Source organism: Argiope bruennichi, chromosome 7 (genome assembly GCF_947563725.1).
Source record: "Argiope bruennichi chromosome 7, qqArgBrue1.1, whole genome shotgun sequence".
NCBI lineage: Eukaryota > Metazoa > Arthropoda > Arachnida > Araneae > Araneidae > Argiope > Argiope bruennichi.
Window position 1 is genome coordinate 88435352 of NC_079157.1, and position 19962 is coordinate 88455313.

Consider the following 19962-nt stretch of genomic DNA (forward strand, 5'->3'; position numbering starts at 1 on the left):
AAAAAAATCTTATACGAATAAAACTAGTAGGTCTGAATAAAATCTCCTTTGCTTGCCTGTTATACATGCTGATGCTCCGTATTTTTAAGTATAAAATTTTACAAATTCTACAAATAATACCAAATGTGGAATGTCATCAAAACCAAGAAGCGGAAGCTGCACGTCAGAGCATTTCGCCCCTTTCAACTGGTTCAAACAGGTTTCAATAATAACCATGATAAATCTGGCAATAACAACCACGAAAAGCTATTTATTTGAAATTTGTTCAAAAAACTTAATTTAAAGGACAAAGATTTCTGGTAGCCTTTAAAATCAAATGATCTAGATTTAAAAATTTAATTGCACTATAAAAGAATCCCAGATAATATTAAAAATTAGATATGTTTTGTGTTTGTTTAAGGCCAATAAATAAAATTTACTTTATTTTGTCTATGAAGAGTTTAGTAATTCCCAAATAGCACAATATTTAGTGTTTTTTGTTTTATAAAATTTGGATAAACAATGCTGCAAAGAATTGTTTTAGAGTGTTAAAGGTTTTCTATTATATTGATCAATATTGATTTTCAATATTGTTGAATATAGTTTCTAATATTATACAACGTAATTAATTAATTTAAATTTACATTATTCGAAATCGAAAACGTGATGTAAAGAAAAATGCAGTTACGTAGTTAAGTTCCAAACGAGTATTATCTAAAAATGGTTAAATTCGCACATGCGCAGAATGCTCGTGCAGGAAAACCGCGAAAGATACAGTTACAAGAAATATAGCCACGTTACATTATTATTATTAATTAAAAATATGAGAAACTTCTTCCTTGACCGAATATTACCAAGTGAATTTTATTCAAATTATTAATGTCTGTATAGTTGCGAAGGTTGTTGCCACAGGATTTATTTGGGATTTCAAAATGAAAGAAAATTGAAAGCACTTCCATTATTGTGATTTTAGATAGAGATGCATAATCCACGATTTTTTGAATAACAAATAATATTGCTATTGTTATTTTTAAATATGCGTTCCAAATATCTGTTATTTCAATCATATTATTAATTAAAAATTATTACTTAATATTAAATATAAAATTTATTAATTGTAATTAATACTTAATTTACTAATTTAATTAACTTGTGATTGAATTAATTTATCTGTTTCAGCTTACTTCTTAAATTTTATTTTTTTTCTCAAAACTATTTATTTAATTTATTTATTAGAGTGAACCATTTTCTGGAAAAGATGAGTTAAAAATATATGTTATTTCTTTAAAATGTTTACTTTAGTCCTATATTCTACCAATAGATGGCACCAGCAGTAAACAGAGTACATGTATTCAAAGTCAATCATGTCACGAGCAATTAAAAATGATCTGTATCATCTAATACGAATATCGGTCACTCCCGTAAAGTGGAGCGGTGACTTCGTACTTTCCAGTGAAGCCTCGCACTTTCCGGTGAAATCACCGCTCCGATAAATTTCAGTGATATGTAATTCAATGATGCGATACGATAATTCCAATAACCGGTCCGTTCACTTTTCAATCCAATCACAGATTTCTTTCGAGAGCTTCCATTGGACAGATCGTATCGATTCTTACTTTCCAGTAAAGTCACCGCTCCGGCAAATTTCAGTGATATCGTATCGATTGTTACTTTCTATCGTGATCCAAAACCTGTAATCGAAATATCATCAGTAAGATCGTATTAAGGTTTTGAATCACACCCCTCTTTGAAAAGTATTGATCACTTGTATTTGTGACTTTTTGATATTGGTTACGTAATAACCGCTCTGAAAATATCGTCATCCCTAATTTTAGAAAGCATTTTTCGCTGATAGAAATCTAGTGCAGTCGTCATCTTGTTATCGGTTCATTTAATGACGATCCATGTTATTATAGCATTTACTTAACTGCATGAATCCCTTTTAATAGAATGAAGTATGGCAATTCGAAATAGAGCTCAATCAAAATGGCATTTACTAGTTGCCTTTACCAACCAGCTTGTCTGCACACATACACATGCAAACACAGACATAGACACATGCAAACACAGACATATGCATATACACACACATGCAAACACAGACATAAACACATGCACATGCATACACACAGACATAGACACATGCACATGCACATACACATATACAAACACATGCAGAGAAAGTACTTAGATGCCTCCTACAGCAAATTACTTCGTTTAACTTCATCTTGTTAGGATTTTTTTGCACTTTGCTTAACTTTTTCTAGAGCCATGGAAAATATTTCCAACTAAATCAATCAATCATTGCGTGCAATTACATCGGGCGGCATATATTATCACAAAATTTTCGATAAAATAGAAATCTAGATGTGGAATGATGTGTCTTAATTTGTTATTTAGTTATAAATTAACGAAATTAATTAATGAATCAAATTGTATTTATTTAATAAATTAAATGAATTTCTTTTCTTAAATCTATCTGAATTCTAAAATTATTTTAATGTCCTGGGGAAAAATAGCCCTTTAAAAGGTTAACTGTATATTTTGTGACTGCAAATTGAACTTTATCAAGAATGTTTCTTTAAAAATATTTTTTGCATTTTGATCCATAACTATTTATCACTTTCAATAAAAATACTTGAAAATTGAAGATCATTATTGCCTTTATGAGATGCTAATCTATGCAATTGTTTTTAATGATTTATTTAATGTTAACTATTATGTAGTCATGTTAAATTCTATCTAGTCTAGTTAAATGATATCTATTATTTTACACACACACACACATTAAAAATTGACTTTGTTAATTGTTAGCTGAATGTTGAATGAACGCTTTGTTATTGGGTAAAACTGAAAATATATATTCAATTGAATCAGCTTACTGCAAATTAAAATATGTATACATTACTGAAACAAGTGCAAATCAAAATCCCATTACAAAGTTAATAATTGGTAGATGTATACAATAGAATATCTTGATGGATGAGCTTTAATTCCATCAAAACATTTAAACACATTAATCAGTTGTGCATCAAATTGAATTTTAAAAATATTATTAAAATTAAGGAAAAACTTGTGAGGAAATGAAACTGATATGTATAAAAAGAAGAAGAAAAATTGAATTTTAAGATAATACAAAAAAAAATTGTAAGATAATTGTTTTGGAAGATATGAACATCTATTTCTGTACCCTATTAGCACGTTATATTGTACAATATCTCTACGATGTTGTCTGACATTCTGAATGCCGGCCAACATCATGTAGATATTGTAACAATATTGTTGGGGATTTTCTACTAATAGGGTAAACAAATTATAGCGATTATCCATCTGACAACGGGAAACCTTATTTTTGTGCTCGATTAAGCTTTTTGTATGAAACCCACTTCTTCATTTCTTTTATGATCTACTTTTCTTCTACTGAATGCACTTTTTTCAGCAACATTGCAAAGAACATTACTAGTATTATTTTTGGTCTCCATTAATTACACAAGGAAAGTTTTGAATGCAATGTAGTTTTAAAAACGTTCAATGAAACAGTTGGAAAACCTTACGATAGTTAAAAGATATTTAATCGCTGCCATTTAATGATATGTTTTAAAAGCGATTTCTGGGCTAGATACGTGAACGTTTCACATTTATTGTTACTAGAATCCGCTAAAGAAAATTCTGCAATCTGCATTTCTGTTAACCTTTAGTATCTTGTTTTGTAGTTAGTAATCAGTTTGCTAATAACGAAGATGAATGAATTTATAGCTATAGTTTTGTTTTAATGAATTACACAGTATTCAATTATCAGCAACTGGAATACCGAAATACATATTTTAATGAAAAAAATTATGATATATATACACATACATAATGATATTTCTTAATCTAATTTAGATTCAAATTAATTTTCAATTATTTTATCTTAAATTAACCCATACTGCTTTATTCTAAAATGTTACAATTTTATTTTATTTCCTAATCCAAATCGAATATTTTATTTAATTAATTCTAACATGCGTTTTAAAAAATTGATGGTGATAGAGTTCTCTAGATTTCCCTAACGAAAATCCCTAACGTCCGCGGGCAATCCTTCTAAAAATGCTTAAGATTCTCTTTCCTAATCGACACATGTCGAAGAAATCTCTATAAGAATTTCTTATATGGAGAAAACTTTTTCCGCCTTTTCTCTTGTGTCTTGGTGCGAATGAGAGTGTTTTTCACCAGTAATTATTTCCCCAGCCACTTGTATAAATTATACTCTCCAGTAGAAAAATATATTGCACACATATATATAATATTCACTAGAATTTACATATTTAGATTAATTATATGGCACAAATTAATAGCACAATTAATATTTACATATACCTTAAATGTTAAAATAAGGAAAAATATCGTTTTCTTAGAAAATGTACACTAAAAAAGAAAAACTATCAATTCTTTTAGAAGTTATGAAAATTTCCAGAATAACTCAGTTCACTAAATAAATATCCTATGATAAATTTCAGCTTGAAAAAAAAATTACTTAAGATCATAAAATACAGAAAGAAAATATAACGCTTGCGAACAGCAAAATTACTTACCTTTTTACAGTACAAGATTAAAATAAAATTCTTCGTCAAGAAAGTTATATCAGATATAATATTGTTTATCAATAAAAAAAATGAAAAGATTAGATAAAAATCACATCAGGATTCAATACCATTTATATTTCAAAGAAAAGCATTGTTGCAAGTCATATATAAAAGTATTTTTAAGAAATCTGCTACAATTTCAGAAAAATTACAATGTAAAGTTATGTTATTAAAAAGCTCTTTTTGTGGAATTTTAAGACGGTGTAAAAAATATTTTTTTTTATTCGATAATATTGTTACGTATCTGTAATACTGTTTTCCTGCAATGGGAGTTTCATCGTTGACAAGAGAAATTCACAGGAATCTTAATGGATATAGCTCAATGATCCTCACTTTGACGACAAGCTTGGAGATTGTTTGGCTACAAACGTGGCAGTTTTGGCGAAAAGATGTTCTGAAAGAAGCAAGAGTTATGGCCATATTACTATTAGAATTGAAATCTGAAGACCCTTCCAGAGAATTCCATGTTACAACACAGTCTAATAGGAAATTATGTAAGCGAAAAGCGGAATAATTCTCTGTAGTACTGATCATAGAGTGATCTCTCTAGTTATTTTCTCTGAATTCTATGATTGTTTTCTATTGTTAGTGTCTACATACGGCTTGCAAGAGATATTGTATTTTATCCTCATTAGGAATATTTGTCTCATCGTGTATTTTCGAAATGGATCCCAGAATGCCAAATAATCCTTAGATCTCTGTTAAACTTTTTAAGCTGTAACTTCGGAAGCTTAAACCTTCTCTTTTCAGAAAATTCTTTCGTAGGTGTATCTTTCAAAGATACTTGTTCAATCTGTGAACATAAATCAAAATATAAGTCCCTATTTTTCAGCATACAGAAAATCTTCAAATGACGTTTCGGAGTTTCGATAATTCAAAATAAGATCAGTTATTACTGCTTGGCACTTTTTCAAGCGTGTAAATTTATCTCTAATTTGCGATTTCAAAACCGAAAGTTCTTTCGTATTAGGAACTTCTTTATTAAACTTATATTCAATCTTTTTAGCACTGGCCGTAAACGACGTACTTCGCGATTTTCGTTGTGTTTTTAAGCGGTATCACATCATGTCTTCAAGCTCAAAATATCATCTAACGGCCATTACGTGCCTCACGTTGGACACCAGAAATTATGTTGCGTAACTCTATGTTTCACACTATTTCAAATAATTTTGCTGGGCTGACATCTACGCGATGTCTATTTTGGGTGAGTGAATTTAACAATTACTGAACAAACAAGGATGTGACATATAAAACATTTAATCACAACACAAAGTTACATCAAGAAGATTCTTAGTACATCTATGAAAGTGAAAAACAGAACAGCCGATGTCAGTTTTGGTTAGCTCTGACTAGCTGGCTAGGGGGATGGCATTCGCAATACTTACTGTCTGGACAAAAATACATCTGGTTTATTGAATATTCATTTTCTTTTGTTAGAGGCCGCTCTTCGAAAAATAGTACAAGAATAATTTTCTAAAATGTTATTGAGATGATAGTTAGTTATTTGATTTTTATGATGCAAGGACCAGATTTGATCATTCTGCGCCAAACATTTGTTAAACAAGGCTTCCGCGTTAAAAATTAAAGCATTTTAAGAAAAAGATACAATTAAATCTTATGTAAAATTTGAATATCTTTTTAAAAAGTAAAAATATTTGGATGAGTGTTATCTCCTAAAATGTCATTTAAGTTGAAAACAGTTGCTCCAAAATGAACTTGTCGTTGTGTACTAAAAACTTGGCATTCACACAGAATATGCTTAACTGTTAAAACACAATTCATTTATCACAAAGTGGTGCATGATCAGAGCGCAAAAGATGTTTTTGGGTCAAATAGGTGTGTTATTGAGATGAAACTTTCATGAGGTATCAATTATTATTATAATTATGTGTAAAAAAAAACAATGAACATAACAGATAATTTATTGCAGACTTTATTTGATATTCACTTTTGGCGAACATTATCGAATTGGTTGGACGAAAAAGGAAATGTATTGTTTGCCAACGGATTCTAAAATCCCCTGCGCTTTTGCGCATGTGCTAGGATGGGTTTAATTCGTCAAAATAGGGGCGAGAGGAACGATGAAAGGACGAATCTTTACGTGGCCAAAATTCAAAGGCAGTTCATTCAGTCATTGTTCAGAAATTTGAATAAATTCCTAGAACCGAAAGAGTCCGAATATTTTTTATCTATCGGGATCAATGATTCCATCGCGTAATCCTTGGCGAGTTATTTGGTGATTAATCTTTAGCATGCGGTTAATAGTATCTGAAAATCGAATTTGTGTTTTAGATGTGTTTTTCCCAATCGATTGGAACAAAAATGTGACACAGAACTACACAAATTCCATATACTTAGGTCATTGCGTTTTTGAATTATAGAGCTTAATGTATCTAAAAGTACAGACCGACAGACATTCAAGTTTTTGTTGGATTTGGCTCAAAATTTGAAAGGCGTCTAATTCTGCGTATCGAATTTTACCTGTCTAGTTCTCTCCATTTTGTAGTTTTAGCAGTTTGGGATGAGCAAGGATAGAACCTGGGGCCTTGTGGTTCGCAGTCCAGTAACTAAACCAGGATACAAAAGCATATGCTCGTGTAGCGTAGTTGTTAACTGGCTTATATGCTATTCACAACAGACAATTTAGCGGATTGGTTTGAGCGAGGATAGAACCTGGGACCTTGTGGTTCGTAGTCCAGTAACTAAACCAAGATACAAAAGCATATGATCGTGTAGCGTAGTTGTTAACTGGCTTATAAGCTATTCACCACAGACATTTTAGCGGATTGGGATGAGCGAGGACAGAACCTGGGACCTTGTGGTTCGCAGTCCAGTAACTAAACCAGGATACAAAAGCATATGTTCGTGTAGCGCAGTTGTTAACTGGCTTATATGCTATTTACCACATAATTCTAGCAGCCGAACAGGCAAACTTTCTCTGAGCAGATTTTGCTGACCATTTTACAGAAATCTACAAATTTGGTACAGAGATCATACATCAAATTTCATCCGCCCACCCAAAGCGTTTTCGAGTTATCTTTGTCACAGACAGACAGACGGACATTGAGTTCGAAAAATTTGTTTTTCGTCACTGCATTTCTTCGTCAAAATCTAGCATTAGATTTTTTAAAACTATTACTATACTTTCTCTATTCTTTGCATATGAGAAATTATAAAGGGAGAAAAAACACAATGCTTCCTTGAAGTTTCATTTTATTATTATTATTATTTTTCATATGATGACTGTCTATTCAAAGATTTAATCTCAAGTTTTTCAGGGAAATAAGAACAAATTAATTTTAAATCCATGCACATTTTGGTAAAACATTTTGCCAAAAAATTTGGACAATTAATTTTAAAATCTACATTGAAGCAATTTTTTTTAATAATTTTACATTAAACATTTGTGTTGTTTATATACTTCGTATATCCTTAAAATAACTAGTACGGGATTTGTAAATGACCATGACTAGCTATTTTCCTGTGAGGGAGTCTGGGATAATATGCATTTTATGCCGACTTTTTAAAATTTTCAAACAGAATTTTGCTAAACGGGATTCTTATGATGGGTCCAATAACATCTGTAGAGTTAGTCGCCAACCAAAACGGATTATGATAAACTGGGAATATGTGCTTTGTTTCAGTTAATAAGTGAAAAGAAAAATATCTTGTAAATTTTGATTTACGATAAGTTAGTTGAGTTATTTAAAAATGTTTTTACTTACCCACCTTGTCTATGTGTTAAGCTTTAAAAAGCTACTTTATTTATTTATTTTACTAATCGCAACATTGTTTTTATAAATCAACGAAAACGCTATAAATTATAAAATGCGGCAGATTGTAACAAAATCGCAGGGCAAGTTGTAACATATTACAACTCGCGAGTTTTAACATGATATAACTTTATTATAACTTTATCATAATTTGTGTGCGATTGGCCTAGCTAGACTTTTTGTTTTATTTATTAACATACACCTTCAAAGATTACATCTCTCCCTTAGAATTCAACTTTAAAAGAGATTTAATGAGGCTCAATTATTATTATTATTATTAAACTTATCCATTTGATAAAAAAGCAATAAAAAAGATAATAATTTGACTACATGATCGATAAGAAATAAATACAAGAAGAAAAGATGTGGGAAAGGATAAGGCTTAAAGGAAAAAAAAATCGAAAAGAGAAAAAGATGTGGGAAAGGATAAGGCTTAAAGGAAAAAAAATCGAAAAGAGAAAAAGACGTGGAAAAAGACTTAGAATTAACATACATATCTTGAAAAAGAAGTTTTTTTTTTTTTTTTGTATAGGTTGCGAAGATACGTACGGCAACTCTGACAATAAATTATTTTATTGTATATTACATTAACATCCCATTATGAAGCAAGGTTATGGCCACTTTGGATTAGCGAATTTTGAGAGGCGATCAGATGAAAAGGACGATGTCTGATTTGGCACTTCCGCGCCACACCAGGCTTAAGGTATTCAGCTTCGATAGATTTTGTGTGTACCAAATCTACTTACACAGCGGTTCTTCAGAGAAATCGTGTTTCTAACCAGGACTTATTCCAGTTACGATGCCAAAACAGGATATCGAAACTCACAATACCGATGAAAGAGAATGGGCTCAATGCTTAATTTGCAAAATTCGGTTATTACGGGCGATTGGCTATCATTAGCTCGTTTTAACTGCAATTCCGACGCCGATTGACTTTTATGTCGATTGGATAAATAAATTTTTCATTCTTTTACTGGAAACTTTTCAATCTCACTTATTACTTCTATACCATGTGATTACAATCATCGAATACCTTATATATATTAATAAATAAAAAAAATGGTAATGAGAAAACATTATTAAATACTGTTTTTATTATTACAAATCCCACATTTTTTACAACTTGTCCCATAGCCGGGAAAAGTTGTAACAGTTGATAGTTTGAAAAAAATATTTCTGGTGCTCGTATAAAAAAGACTGTTGATGTTTTTTTTATGCATATTACGAATGCTATAAAAGAATGTTGTAACAATCGAGGATACATTTAAAGATTATAAACAAAATTGTCACAATTAGCCACGGTCTCCCCTGCCCTAGAAAAGAGTCTGATGAATTTTCAGGTGAAATTTACCATGCCCGTCATTCTGAGTCATCAGAAAGTTTGCTATGATTTGTTTATCATAAACCCTGCACTTTGAGATGACCTTGAAGCGCATGAGTTGCACCGAAGGTCGCGGTTGTACTCCAGTTACTGATTTATCGTCACATGAACGTGATTCATAGCTGCGTGTTTTGATCGATGGTTGAAAATTTGCTTGAGAGAATTTCTTTAAACACAGCTGTAGAATTTTGATTCCGCAAGTTCATATGATACAAAAACTGCAATTCAAAAAATTACTTTCAAATTGTTTTTAGTATCTCATATATTTTTTAACAATACGACGAAAAAATTACAAGACACCTTTTAACACTTTATAAATATTCTATTTCAAAGTTTACGAGAGTTGCTGTGTAAATTAGCCAGCCAATTGAAAAAAAAAAAAAAAATCACGATCAAATTGTTTAATAAACAAATTTGAAGGTGTGAAAAAAAATCTCTAAAATCAAATACAGTTAAATTTTTAGAATAATATTCTGAAATTTTAACCACATCTATTTTTAATTTGAAGAACGAGGTCTTTGTAAATCATATAAAACCAAATAATAATAATAATAAATAAATAAATAAAACAATCTCAGGTTTACCAGATTTGAGAGAAACTAGAATTGTGTTTATTTTTTAATTGATAAAACGATTCTGATTTTTTTTTTTTTTTAATATTCCAAACAACCTGGGTGCTGCAATTTATGATATTACATTGCACAATTGCACATTAATTTAAATTTTGAATAATTTAAGATTTAGATTATTAAACTAATTCATGGTTATATTTTCTGACTTTATATTTATAAATATTTAATACAAAATATTAATCACGCAACTTTTAATTAGACACCAGAATAAAATTTAGAAAAAATTTAAATAAAAAATTAACTTTAAAATTAATGTTCACAACTATCTTTCTTATGTTTTTTTACTCTTATATCACTTACACAACCGAGTATTAAAAACATAATGAAATTTAAAGTTAAAATAAATATACACAATTATATATAAATATAGGGAAATTATTTTTGTATATTTAAACAAAAAGATTACTATGCAATGTGTTTTATTAAATTTTTACTTATTATTAAAAATTATTCATTTAAATAAGATTATTTTCAATTCTGATTTTGAGAAAAAATTTCTGCAACAAAAAAAGGTTGAAAACACCATTTCTCACAACATTAGAACTTCGTTTTCTACAATTCTTTTTCATTTCATTCCTTATTGTATAAGAGATTGTTATTGCGCATGTGCAATAGAAATAAATCAGGACTTATATATGTAAATGTTATATATGACCTTATAAATGTCTCCCTCCCTCCCCACACGTTCTATACAAAATGAAAAAGGCATACAGTTTTTATTTTCTCTTGTAGTGAATATCTTATAATCCAGATAACAGTTACGCTACCCGAGCAACTGCTTTTGTATCATGGTCATGTTACTGCTAACCACAAGGTCTTAGGTTCAATCCTCGCTCATCCCAAATGGCCACATTCTTATAAAAAGTATATAAAAATATTGTAATAACCAAAATATTCGAATTAGACATTTTGACGAATCTCCACATTTGAAATCTCCGAATCCGAAAAAACACATTTTGGAATTATATCTGTTTAAGAACACGATAAGTCAAAAAGCTTTGAATTAAACGGCTGGAATTTGATATGAGATCTATTCACCAAATACGTAGAATTCTATCTATTTTGAATGGAATCCATGCAAATAATATCTATTTGTCAGAAGACAAGTGAAAATGATAACACGATTTAAGGAGCTATATCAATAAATTTTTAGTGATAGATAAAAATTACACAAATTGTGAAACTAAAGTGTAAATCCGTATCAAACATTGAAAGAAATCCGCCCAGAAATTCACCATTTGTCATTCCGTACTTTCGCATGCATGCAACACCTGATAACTCAAAAATACAATGATTTAGATAAATCAATTTACATTATTTTATCATTTAAAGTATAGAATCTTAGCAAACTTTCAATCAAACTTTTCATAGGGCCAATAGTCTGTCGATCTGTATTTTTATATACATGTAAACTCTATAATTCGAAAAAAAAAAAAAAAAAGCAACGATTTAACCCTTTAAAGGGCCATTTTTTTCTAGTCATATTATGTTTAAAAATTTTTAGGCTTGAAATTAGAATACGAAAAAGGATTCATTTAGCTTATTAGATAAATTTAATTTGATTAATTAATTAATTTGGTTAATTAATAATTAAGTGACAAATCAAGACACATCATTTTGTGTGAGATAAAGAACTGAAGCATCTAAGTTTCTGTCTTTCTAAAAAAATGTGTCAGAACTGATGTCAACCTACATAATTTCATACAAAGATTGATAAATTTAGTAGGAAGCATACTTCCCACGGCCCTAGAAAGAGTTAGATAAATCAAAGTTAGCAATTCATCGTTTTACTAAAATTGTAAACCTGTGTCAAATTTTAGTTTTACTCAATCGATAAAAAAAGGGGGAGGGGTCCAAAATGTTTTCTACTACGAAGGACAATTATTCAAGTACTAAACTGAGAAAAAAAATGAGTTCAAAATTTATTTTACAAATTTGCATTCGTGGCTTTATCTAAAGTCCAAAATTTTAAGCGGGGTAGGGGTGGAGTAGAGGAAATAACACTTTTATTAAAGAATAAATAATAAAGTTTCTGGAAAAACCTTCCCACTGTTTCTCTTTTTCCGTGTTCCCACCGAAAAAATAAAGCGGTTATAATCAAATTACATTAAATTGTATAATCAAATAAATGCAAAACTATAAAAAATAAATTTAAATTTAAAAAAAAAATGAGAGCAAAATTAAATAAATGTATAAAAATAAATAAGTGCTATAGTGAGTGTGTTGCGATTTTCTAAGGAACTTCCCGGTTTTAAATATAATATTTTTAATCTACACAAACGCAGCTACACTACAAAATTTACAAACACACATAGACAATTAGGTTAAAGTAAACAGTATGGTGGAGGGATTCCACCGCTTCCACCCGAAAGCATTCGGCGTTAGCGCAAGGATTGCGCATAGGAAAAAAGTCGACCTCGGGATGCAGGTTTGTCTGTAAACGCCACAAGGGGCTTCTGTAAAACGCCACAAGGGAGCGCTCACTGCTCAAGAGGAAAAAGAGGTGATACAGTGCAAAATTTAATAAATGAATGATTGAATTTATGTTGGCGGTGGCTCTAAAAATGTTGGCGATGCTGCAGTTCGCTAGTGCCTATATTCGAGGCGTCTTGCCTATATGTAAGAAGATGATTAAGTACAATAAAAAAAAAACCAGTGTAAGATGTTAGCATGAATAAAGCAATACAGATTAAATACGTTTACATGTTGAAGTTTTAAGATAATTCGCTGAGCGAATGATCCGGTCATTTGGCGGGCAAATTCAAAAATCAGAGAGGGTCTCCATAATCATCAAGAACTAAGCGCTTATTTATGCTTTCTGTCTCTTTTACATTTTTAAATCAGTGAAATGGTCTCCCAAAAACTTTTTCGCATACTCTCTAATAAACTTGTCATGCTAGAAAATGCCTTATATGGCATTGCCGTGCCATAGTTACGAAATATTAACATTTGGCGTGATTTTAGCGTTTACTGAATCTATCGTGTGTCATATTTGGCGAGTTTTTTGGCGATTCATTCCTGGAATGCCTTAATAGTATCCGAAAATTGAATTTTTGTTTTAGGCACGTTTTTTACAACCGACTGAATCAAAGATTAGACACAAAACTGAAATATTAGTCATAAAATCTCGTACCAAATTTGTTATATTTAATGCACTGTGTTTTTGAATTATCGCGTTTATATATTTCTGAAAGTACAGACCGACAGACAATCAACTGGTAGTTGGATTTGGCTCAACATTTGACAGTTGTCTGCACTATAAATGTTTCATCTTTGTATTGAATTTTATCTATTTAGCTTTCTTCATTTATCAGTTATTGTGTTAACTTATATTCAAACAGACGAATAGACGGATTTCTTTCGAGCAGATTTGACTCATAATTTGACAGAAATCTTCAAATTTGGCGTAAAGACCGTATACCAACTTTGAAATGTTTAGCTCAAAGCGTTTTTGAGTTATTTTTGTCACTGAGAGACAAACGGACATTTTCCAAAAATGTGTTTTTCGAACTCAGGGAGATCTAAAACATGGTTTAGGTTTAGTTATATTAACGTCCCGTTTGAAGCAACACTAGGGCTATTTTGGGACGGACCTCGTAATTTTGAACCGCCGTCAGATGACGAGGACGACACCTGAGCTGGCACCCCCCTCTCCACACCAGCGGGAGGACGTTTGGTCATGACGGATTTAACGTGCAACACATCCCCTTACACGACGGTTCTTCGGTGGAATCGGGTCCCGAACCTGAAACCCTCCGGTTCCAAAGCCGAGACTTTATCACCAGGCCACCGCGGCCCATCTAAAACATGGAGATTCGTCAAAAATATCGAGTTCGCATTTTTTGTAGATATACTATATTTTCTCTATACTACGAATACGAGAGAGTAAAAAGGAAAATTATACATCACAGGTTTATGTAGAAGTGCACGTGAAACGTTTCTGGTGAATCTATAACACGAATTCAAATATGGTTATATTCAAATATGGTGTAAGGTAATTATATTGCAAGAGGAAGCAACAAAGCACAATCATAAAGCTCCCAATCACTTCCACATATGATCAATCTTGTTGCCCCTGTTGACTCGTTAAAGTGATAATAGACAATTTTCTACAACCCTTCCTTCACACACGTTGGAATGACGATATTGAATTATCATACCATCGAGAATATGGAAAAATCTTTTGAGAATTATATAGTAGAAAGGAAAATAGGGCATATTTGAAATAATTCCCTTTAATAATAACAACGTTATTATTATTAAATTGATATTAAGTGTCAGTTTTAATGTTAAGTCATTATTAACTTGCCGCATTTGACGACCAGCCGGTTCGCCAATCTTAATGTTCGTTAAAATTTTAATAATTAAATATTTTATGCAATTCCTACTTTAATAGCTTCTTCATCAAAATATTTTAAAACTTCAAATTTTGATAGTCATATAATTCACTCATAATATTATAAAGGCCTTCAGTTATAACATAATATGTATCTCTCTAATTTTCTGTTAGCTCCCGTAGAATTTATGCCTTAAATTAAAGTGGAAAGGATTAATCTGCAATTAATAGAACAATATTTTTTATTCAAACAAAGTATTTTTTTATAATATGATTACTGAAAATAGAGTCACTGAGCGTTTAAACTTTATGGGCACTAAAGAATATCTTTCTTAATTTATGTAATATCTCAAGAATTTGTCAACAAAATTTTCTCAGATTCATCATGAGCATATCGATTCATTAACAATGTTTGATTTTAAATGCATCAAACACTAAGAAAATAAAACGAATCGTTTAAAATAATCGGTTGAAAACAGGTAAAAAAAAAACTACTTAAAAAACGTTATACTTAAAACTATAAGTATATACAATATATATATATATATATATAACTAACATAAATACAATTTAATTACAAAAGCATACAACTAACCTAAAAATAATTTAAATCAAGTCCGCATCCTTTGATAATAGTTGTCAACAATCGGAACACAATGCGCATGCGTGAATTTTCATCGCCAGTTACGGTAACGCAAATGCGTGAATTTTTCTACGGCAGTTGGGGTAACGCTCTGCAGATTAGAAATTTTTAATTTCCTTTATTCTGTTTTATTTTAATTCAAAAGTACTTCAGAATGAATCTGAAAGATCGATTAATTAGCAATGTTTAATTTTAAATGCATCAAACATTAAGAAAATAAACAGAATCGTTTGAAATAATCGACCGAAAAATATTAAGCCTAGCCGCATTAGCGTGGGGGAAAAAAATGAAGCCTTACTCGTTTGGCTTTGGGGAAAATGAAGACTTTTTTGGCGGGAAAGTTAGTTTTTAATTAATAATTACAATTTGTTACGCCTAGCCTCTTTAGAGTGGAAAAAAAAAACTGAAGCCTTACTTATTTGGCCGTGGGGAAATAAAAAGATTTTTTGGTGGGAAAGTTTGTTTTTAATTAATAATTAAAATTCTAATTCAAAATTCAAAAAAACGGGACCCAGGTGCACATTCCCGACCTCCAAGGTATACACGTACCAAATTTGGTAGCTGTAGGTCAAACTGTTTTTCCTGTAGAGCACCAACACACACACACACACACACACACACACACACACACACACACACACACACACACACACACACACACACACACACACACACACATTAAGCTTTATATAAGTATAGAATATAGATTAATAATAGCTATTTACCCAACTTTTGCCTCCGCTAATGATGAATATCCGATTGCTTAAAACCTGCCGAACAGTCAATGGTGTACAGTCAAACATTATAAATTGTACAATTTTTCTAATTATGATACTATGCAACATAAGCACGGCAACAGTTATACATCCTTACCTATAAAATTCATCCAAGAATATGCTTATAGACTTCGTGAAATGTATATATATATATATATATATATATATATATATATATATATATATATATATATATATATATATATATATATATATATATATATATATATATAAATCTTCTGCCCTATGGAAGTTATGAAAAAATCAGAGATAGTCATGAAGAAATCAGAGAAAGATACAGAGTGAAATATTTTAATATAGAAGCCATTCTCATACAATTCGATTAATATAAAATTTTAATCACTTGATTTGTATCTTTGAGAAATATTTTAGGATCTTCAAATATTTTTTGCACCCGTGTCTTTTTTATGGAGATAATATGTCCTAGAAACGATTAGACCGAACCATTTATAAAATATTGAACTGAAATAATGTATATTCCGGACAAACAAAACTGATAACCAAAAGCAGTTTGAATATCATTACAACAAAAAATACATTGTTATAACTAATATTTAAAACAAATTTTAAAAAATTCTTGAAATAAAAAAAAAATTGCTTGAAAATGAAACCGATATTATAAGAATGATAATTTTTTTTCAATGCTAAGATGGTTGACCTATAATTTCGAGCTTATCGCTGCTTGGCGACGTGTTCTTCGTAAAGGTGAAACTCAATCCGATTGCAATTTTAATACTGAAATCTTTTTTTTTTTTTCAATTGTTGAAGTTATTATAAAACCATTTTCCTTGCAGATAAAATAAAATTACTTTCGCTTTCACTTCACAGTACGCAAATACAATAATGCTTTTAATATAGATATAGGTAAAATATTTCCTAACACTGTTTTAACCCTTTCTAGGGCCGTGGGAAGTATGCTTCCCACCAAATTTATCAACCTTTGTATGAAATTATGTAGGTTGGCGTAAGTTCTGACACATTTTTTTAGAAAGGCAGAAACTTAGATGCTTCAGTTCTTTATCTTACACAAAATGATGTGTCTTGATTTGTTACTCAATTATTAATTAACCAAATTAATGAATTAATCAAATTAAATGTATCTAATAAGCTAAATGAATCCTTTTTCTTATTCTAATTCCAAGCCTAAAAATATTCTAACATAATATGACTAGAAAAAAATAGCTCTTTAAAGGGTAAACTTCCTTTTTTTGTCTGTTCTGAATTGTTTATTTTCCTTTATTTTGCAACATTTTTTTTTATTTTTTATTTTTCAGAGCTTCCAGCGGGCATATCTTTGTTTTTTTTTTAAATCTGATTTTCAACTTGGCTGATTTAATTTTTATCTTTTTACCAATTCGTCTTTGGCAACTAATTAATTTGTCAGTATTAATGGGAGCTAACAATTTCAACTAAATATTTTAAGTAACTAGGTCTTAAGTGCTTCCTCAGTAAAATATTTTTAAATTTAAGATTTTGATAGATATATTATTTTATAATTCTTATAGAATTCTGTTCATATCCTGTTCCTTAATTTTCTGTCTGTATATTTATACATCTAATTATATCACAGGACAGAACAACAGTGCTTAAAAATGGGCATACTTCAAAATTTTTTCATCATTGCTCAATCCAGAAGTTAAACCTTAATTCTAAGAACAACAAAATTTCAAAAATGTTATTAAATACTGAAACTTACTCAACATGGCAAACAAAGCCGAATCTTCATGTCTTTATCATCAACAATGAAAAAGAAAGCCAGAGTGATACATCAGTTGTAACATTGAAAACGAAATAAATAGATTTCATTTCAACAATGAAATATATTATAAAATACGATTAGAATATTTTTAAAATTTTGATTAAAAAAAATACTAAAAGGTATAAAAATTGCTTTCACAAAAAGATAATTTTTTGAATCTCAAGATGATATAAAAATCAATTTTTGTACTGCAAAATTTTCGGAAGTTATATCAGAAAAAACGCTAAAATTTATTCTTAAATTTTAAAATTCTAATTATAAATTTTAAAAATAAACCTTCCTAGGTGCACATTTCCACTTTCCAAATTATACACGCACCAAATTTAGTAGCTTTAGATTGTTCGAAACATTTACACACACACACTACGAACACGATAAAGTAAAATGGCTTAGTTAGTTTAGTTATATTAATGTCCCGTTGTAAAGCAACACTAAGGCTATTTTCAGAAAGTAAAATGGAGTAAATGTTGCAAAGAAGCATGCTTTATGTTATTTGAGTCAATAAATATTTTGCTGAAAAATAAAGTTGATAAATTAAACAGATTAGAGCTATATAAAAGCTTTTTATATAGCTCTTATCCATGAAAATCATGTTTAGTAAGTAGTCATGATATTCATGAATTAAACATAGCTTTCACATGATTAACTTGATGTACACATAATGCATTGAAAGTCATGCTTGGTTTATCATGGCCTCTATACGTTAGATTTAGTAAAATATTCTTGATAGATTACGATTTTAAAACAAAACAAAACAAAACGAACAAAAACTCTCATCTGTCTACGACAAAAGCTGAACGATCTATGAATCTTTGAATATCGCTATTTCAAATCATTTCAATATCCGCCTCGATGCATATTCGTCAATCAACGCTTAATGTCCCTTGATAAAACCATTGATTCGTTTAAAATAATGAAATTCGAATTTCTTAAACCGGTGTGTTTTGGTTGCTGAAGAGTTAATTTTTTTATATTTGAAATGTTGGTCTATTAAGAATATTTTACTAAAGATGGCTTAAAGAACGCATTGTATAGAGCTTTCGACATCACATTTTTTTTCAACATTTATTGACAGTAATAGCATAAAATATCATTCTTTATTCATTTTAAGCATCTTTCTAACTTGAAACATAAGCTCATGTTTAACGGTTTGGGAATTGGGGAATACTTAGCTACTGGGTCACGATGGACAACAGATGTCTTGTATATACAATAGATTTCCATTGTAGTGAAAGAGTTCGCGGAATTAAATATTAATATTATACACTTTTATGCAGTTGCCTTATGTTGCAGTTTGGAAGATATTTTAACAATAACAATAGGTAATTTGACTTACCTTCTTAATTTCGCTCTTAAATTTCAGAGAACCAAATCAGGATGATTCATGAAATGACTCTAGAAGCTGTTAAAAATTCAACATAGCTTATTTAATAATGAGAGAAAAAAAACATTGATGTTGCAAAAATATACTGCTGATTTGATCAAATAATCTTCTTATGTTGCAGTTTGGAAGGTATTTTAAGAATAACAATAGGTAATTTGACTTACCTTCTTAATTTCGCTCTTAAATTTCAGAGAACCAAATCAGGATGATTCATGAAATGACTCTAGAAGCTGTTAAAAATTCAACACAGCTTATTTAATAATGAGAGACAAAAAAAACATTGATGTTGCAAAAATATACTGCTGATTTGATCAAACAATCTTCTTATATTGCAGTTTGGAATGTATTTTAACAATAGCAATAGGTAATTTGACTTAATTTCTTAATTTCGCTCTTAAATTTCAGAGAACCAAATCAGGATGATTCATGAAATGACTCTAGAAGCTGTTAAAAATTCAACACAGCTTATTTAATAATGAGAGAGAAAAAAACAATGATGTTGCAAAAATATTTTGCTGATTTGATCAAACAATCTTCTTATGTTGCAGTTTGGAATGTATTTTAACAATTGAAATAGGTAATTTAACTTACCTTCTTAATTTCGCTCTTAAATTTCAGAGAATCAAATCAGGATGATTCATGAAATGATTCTA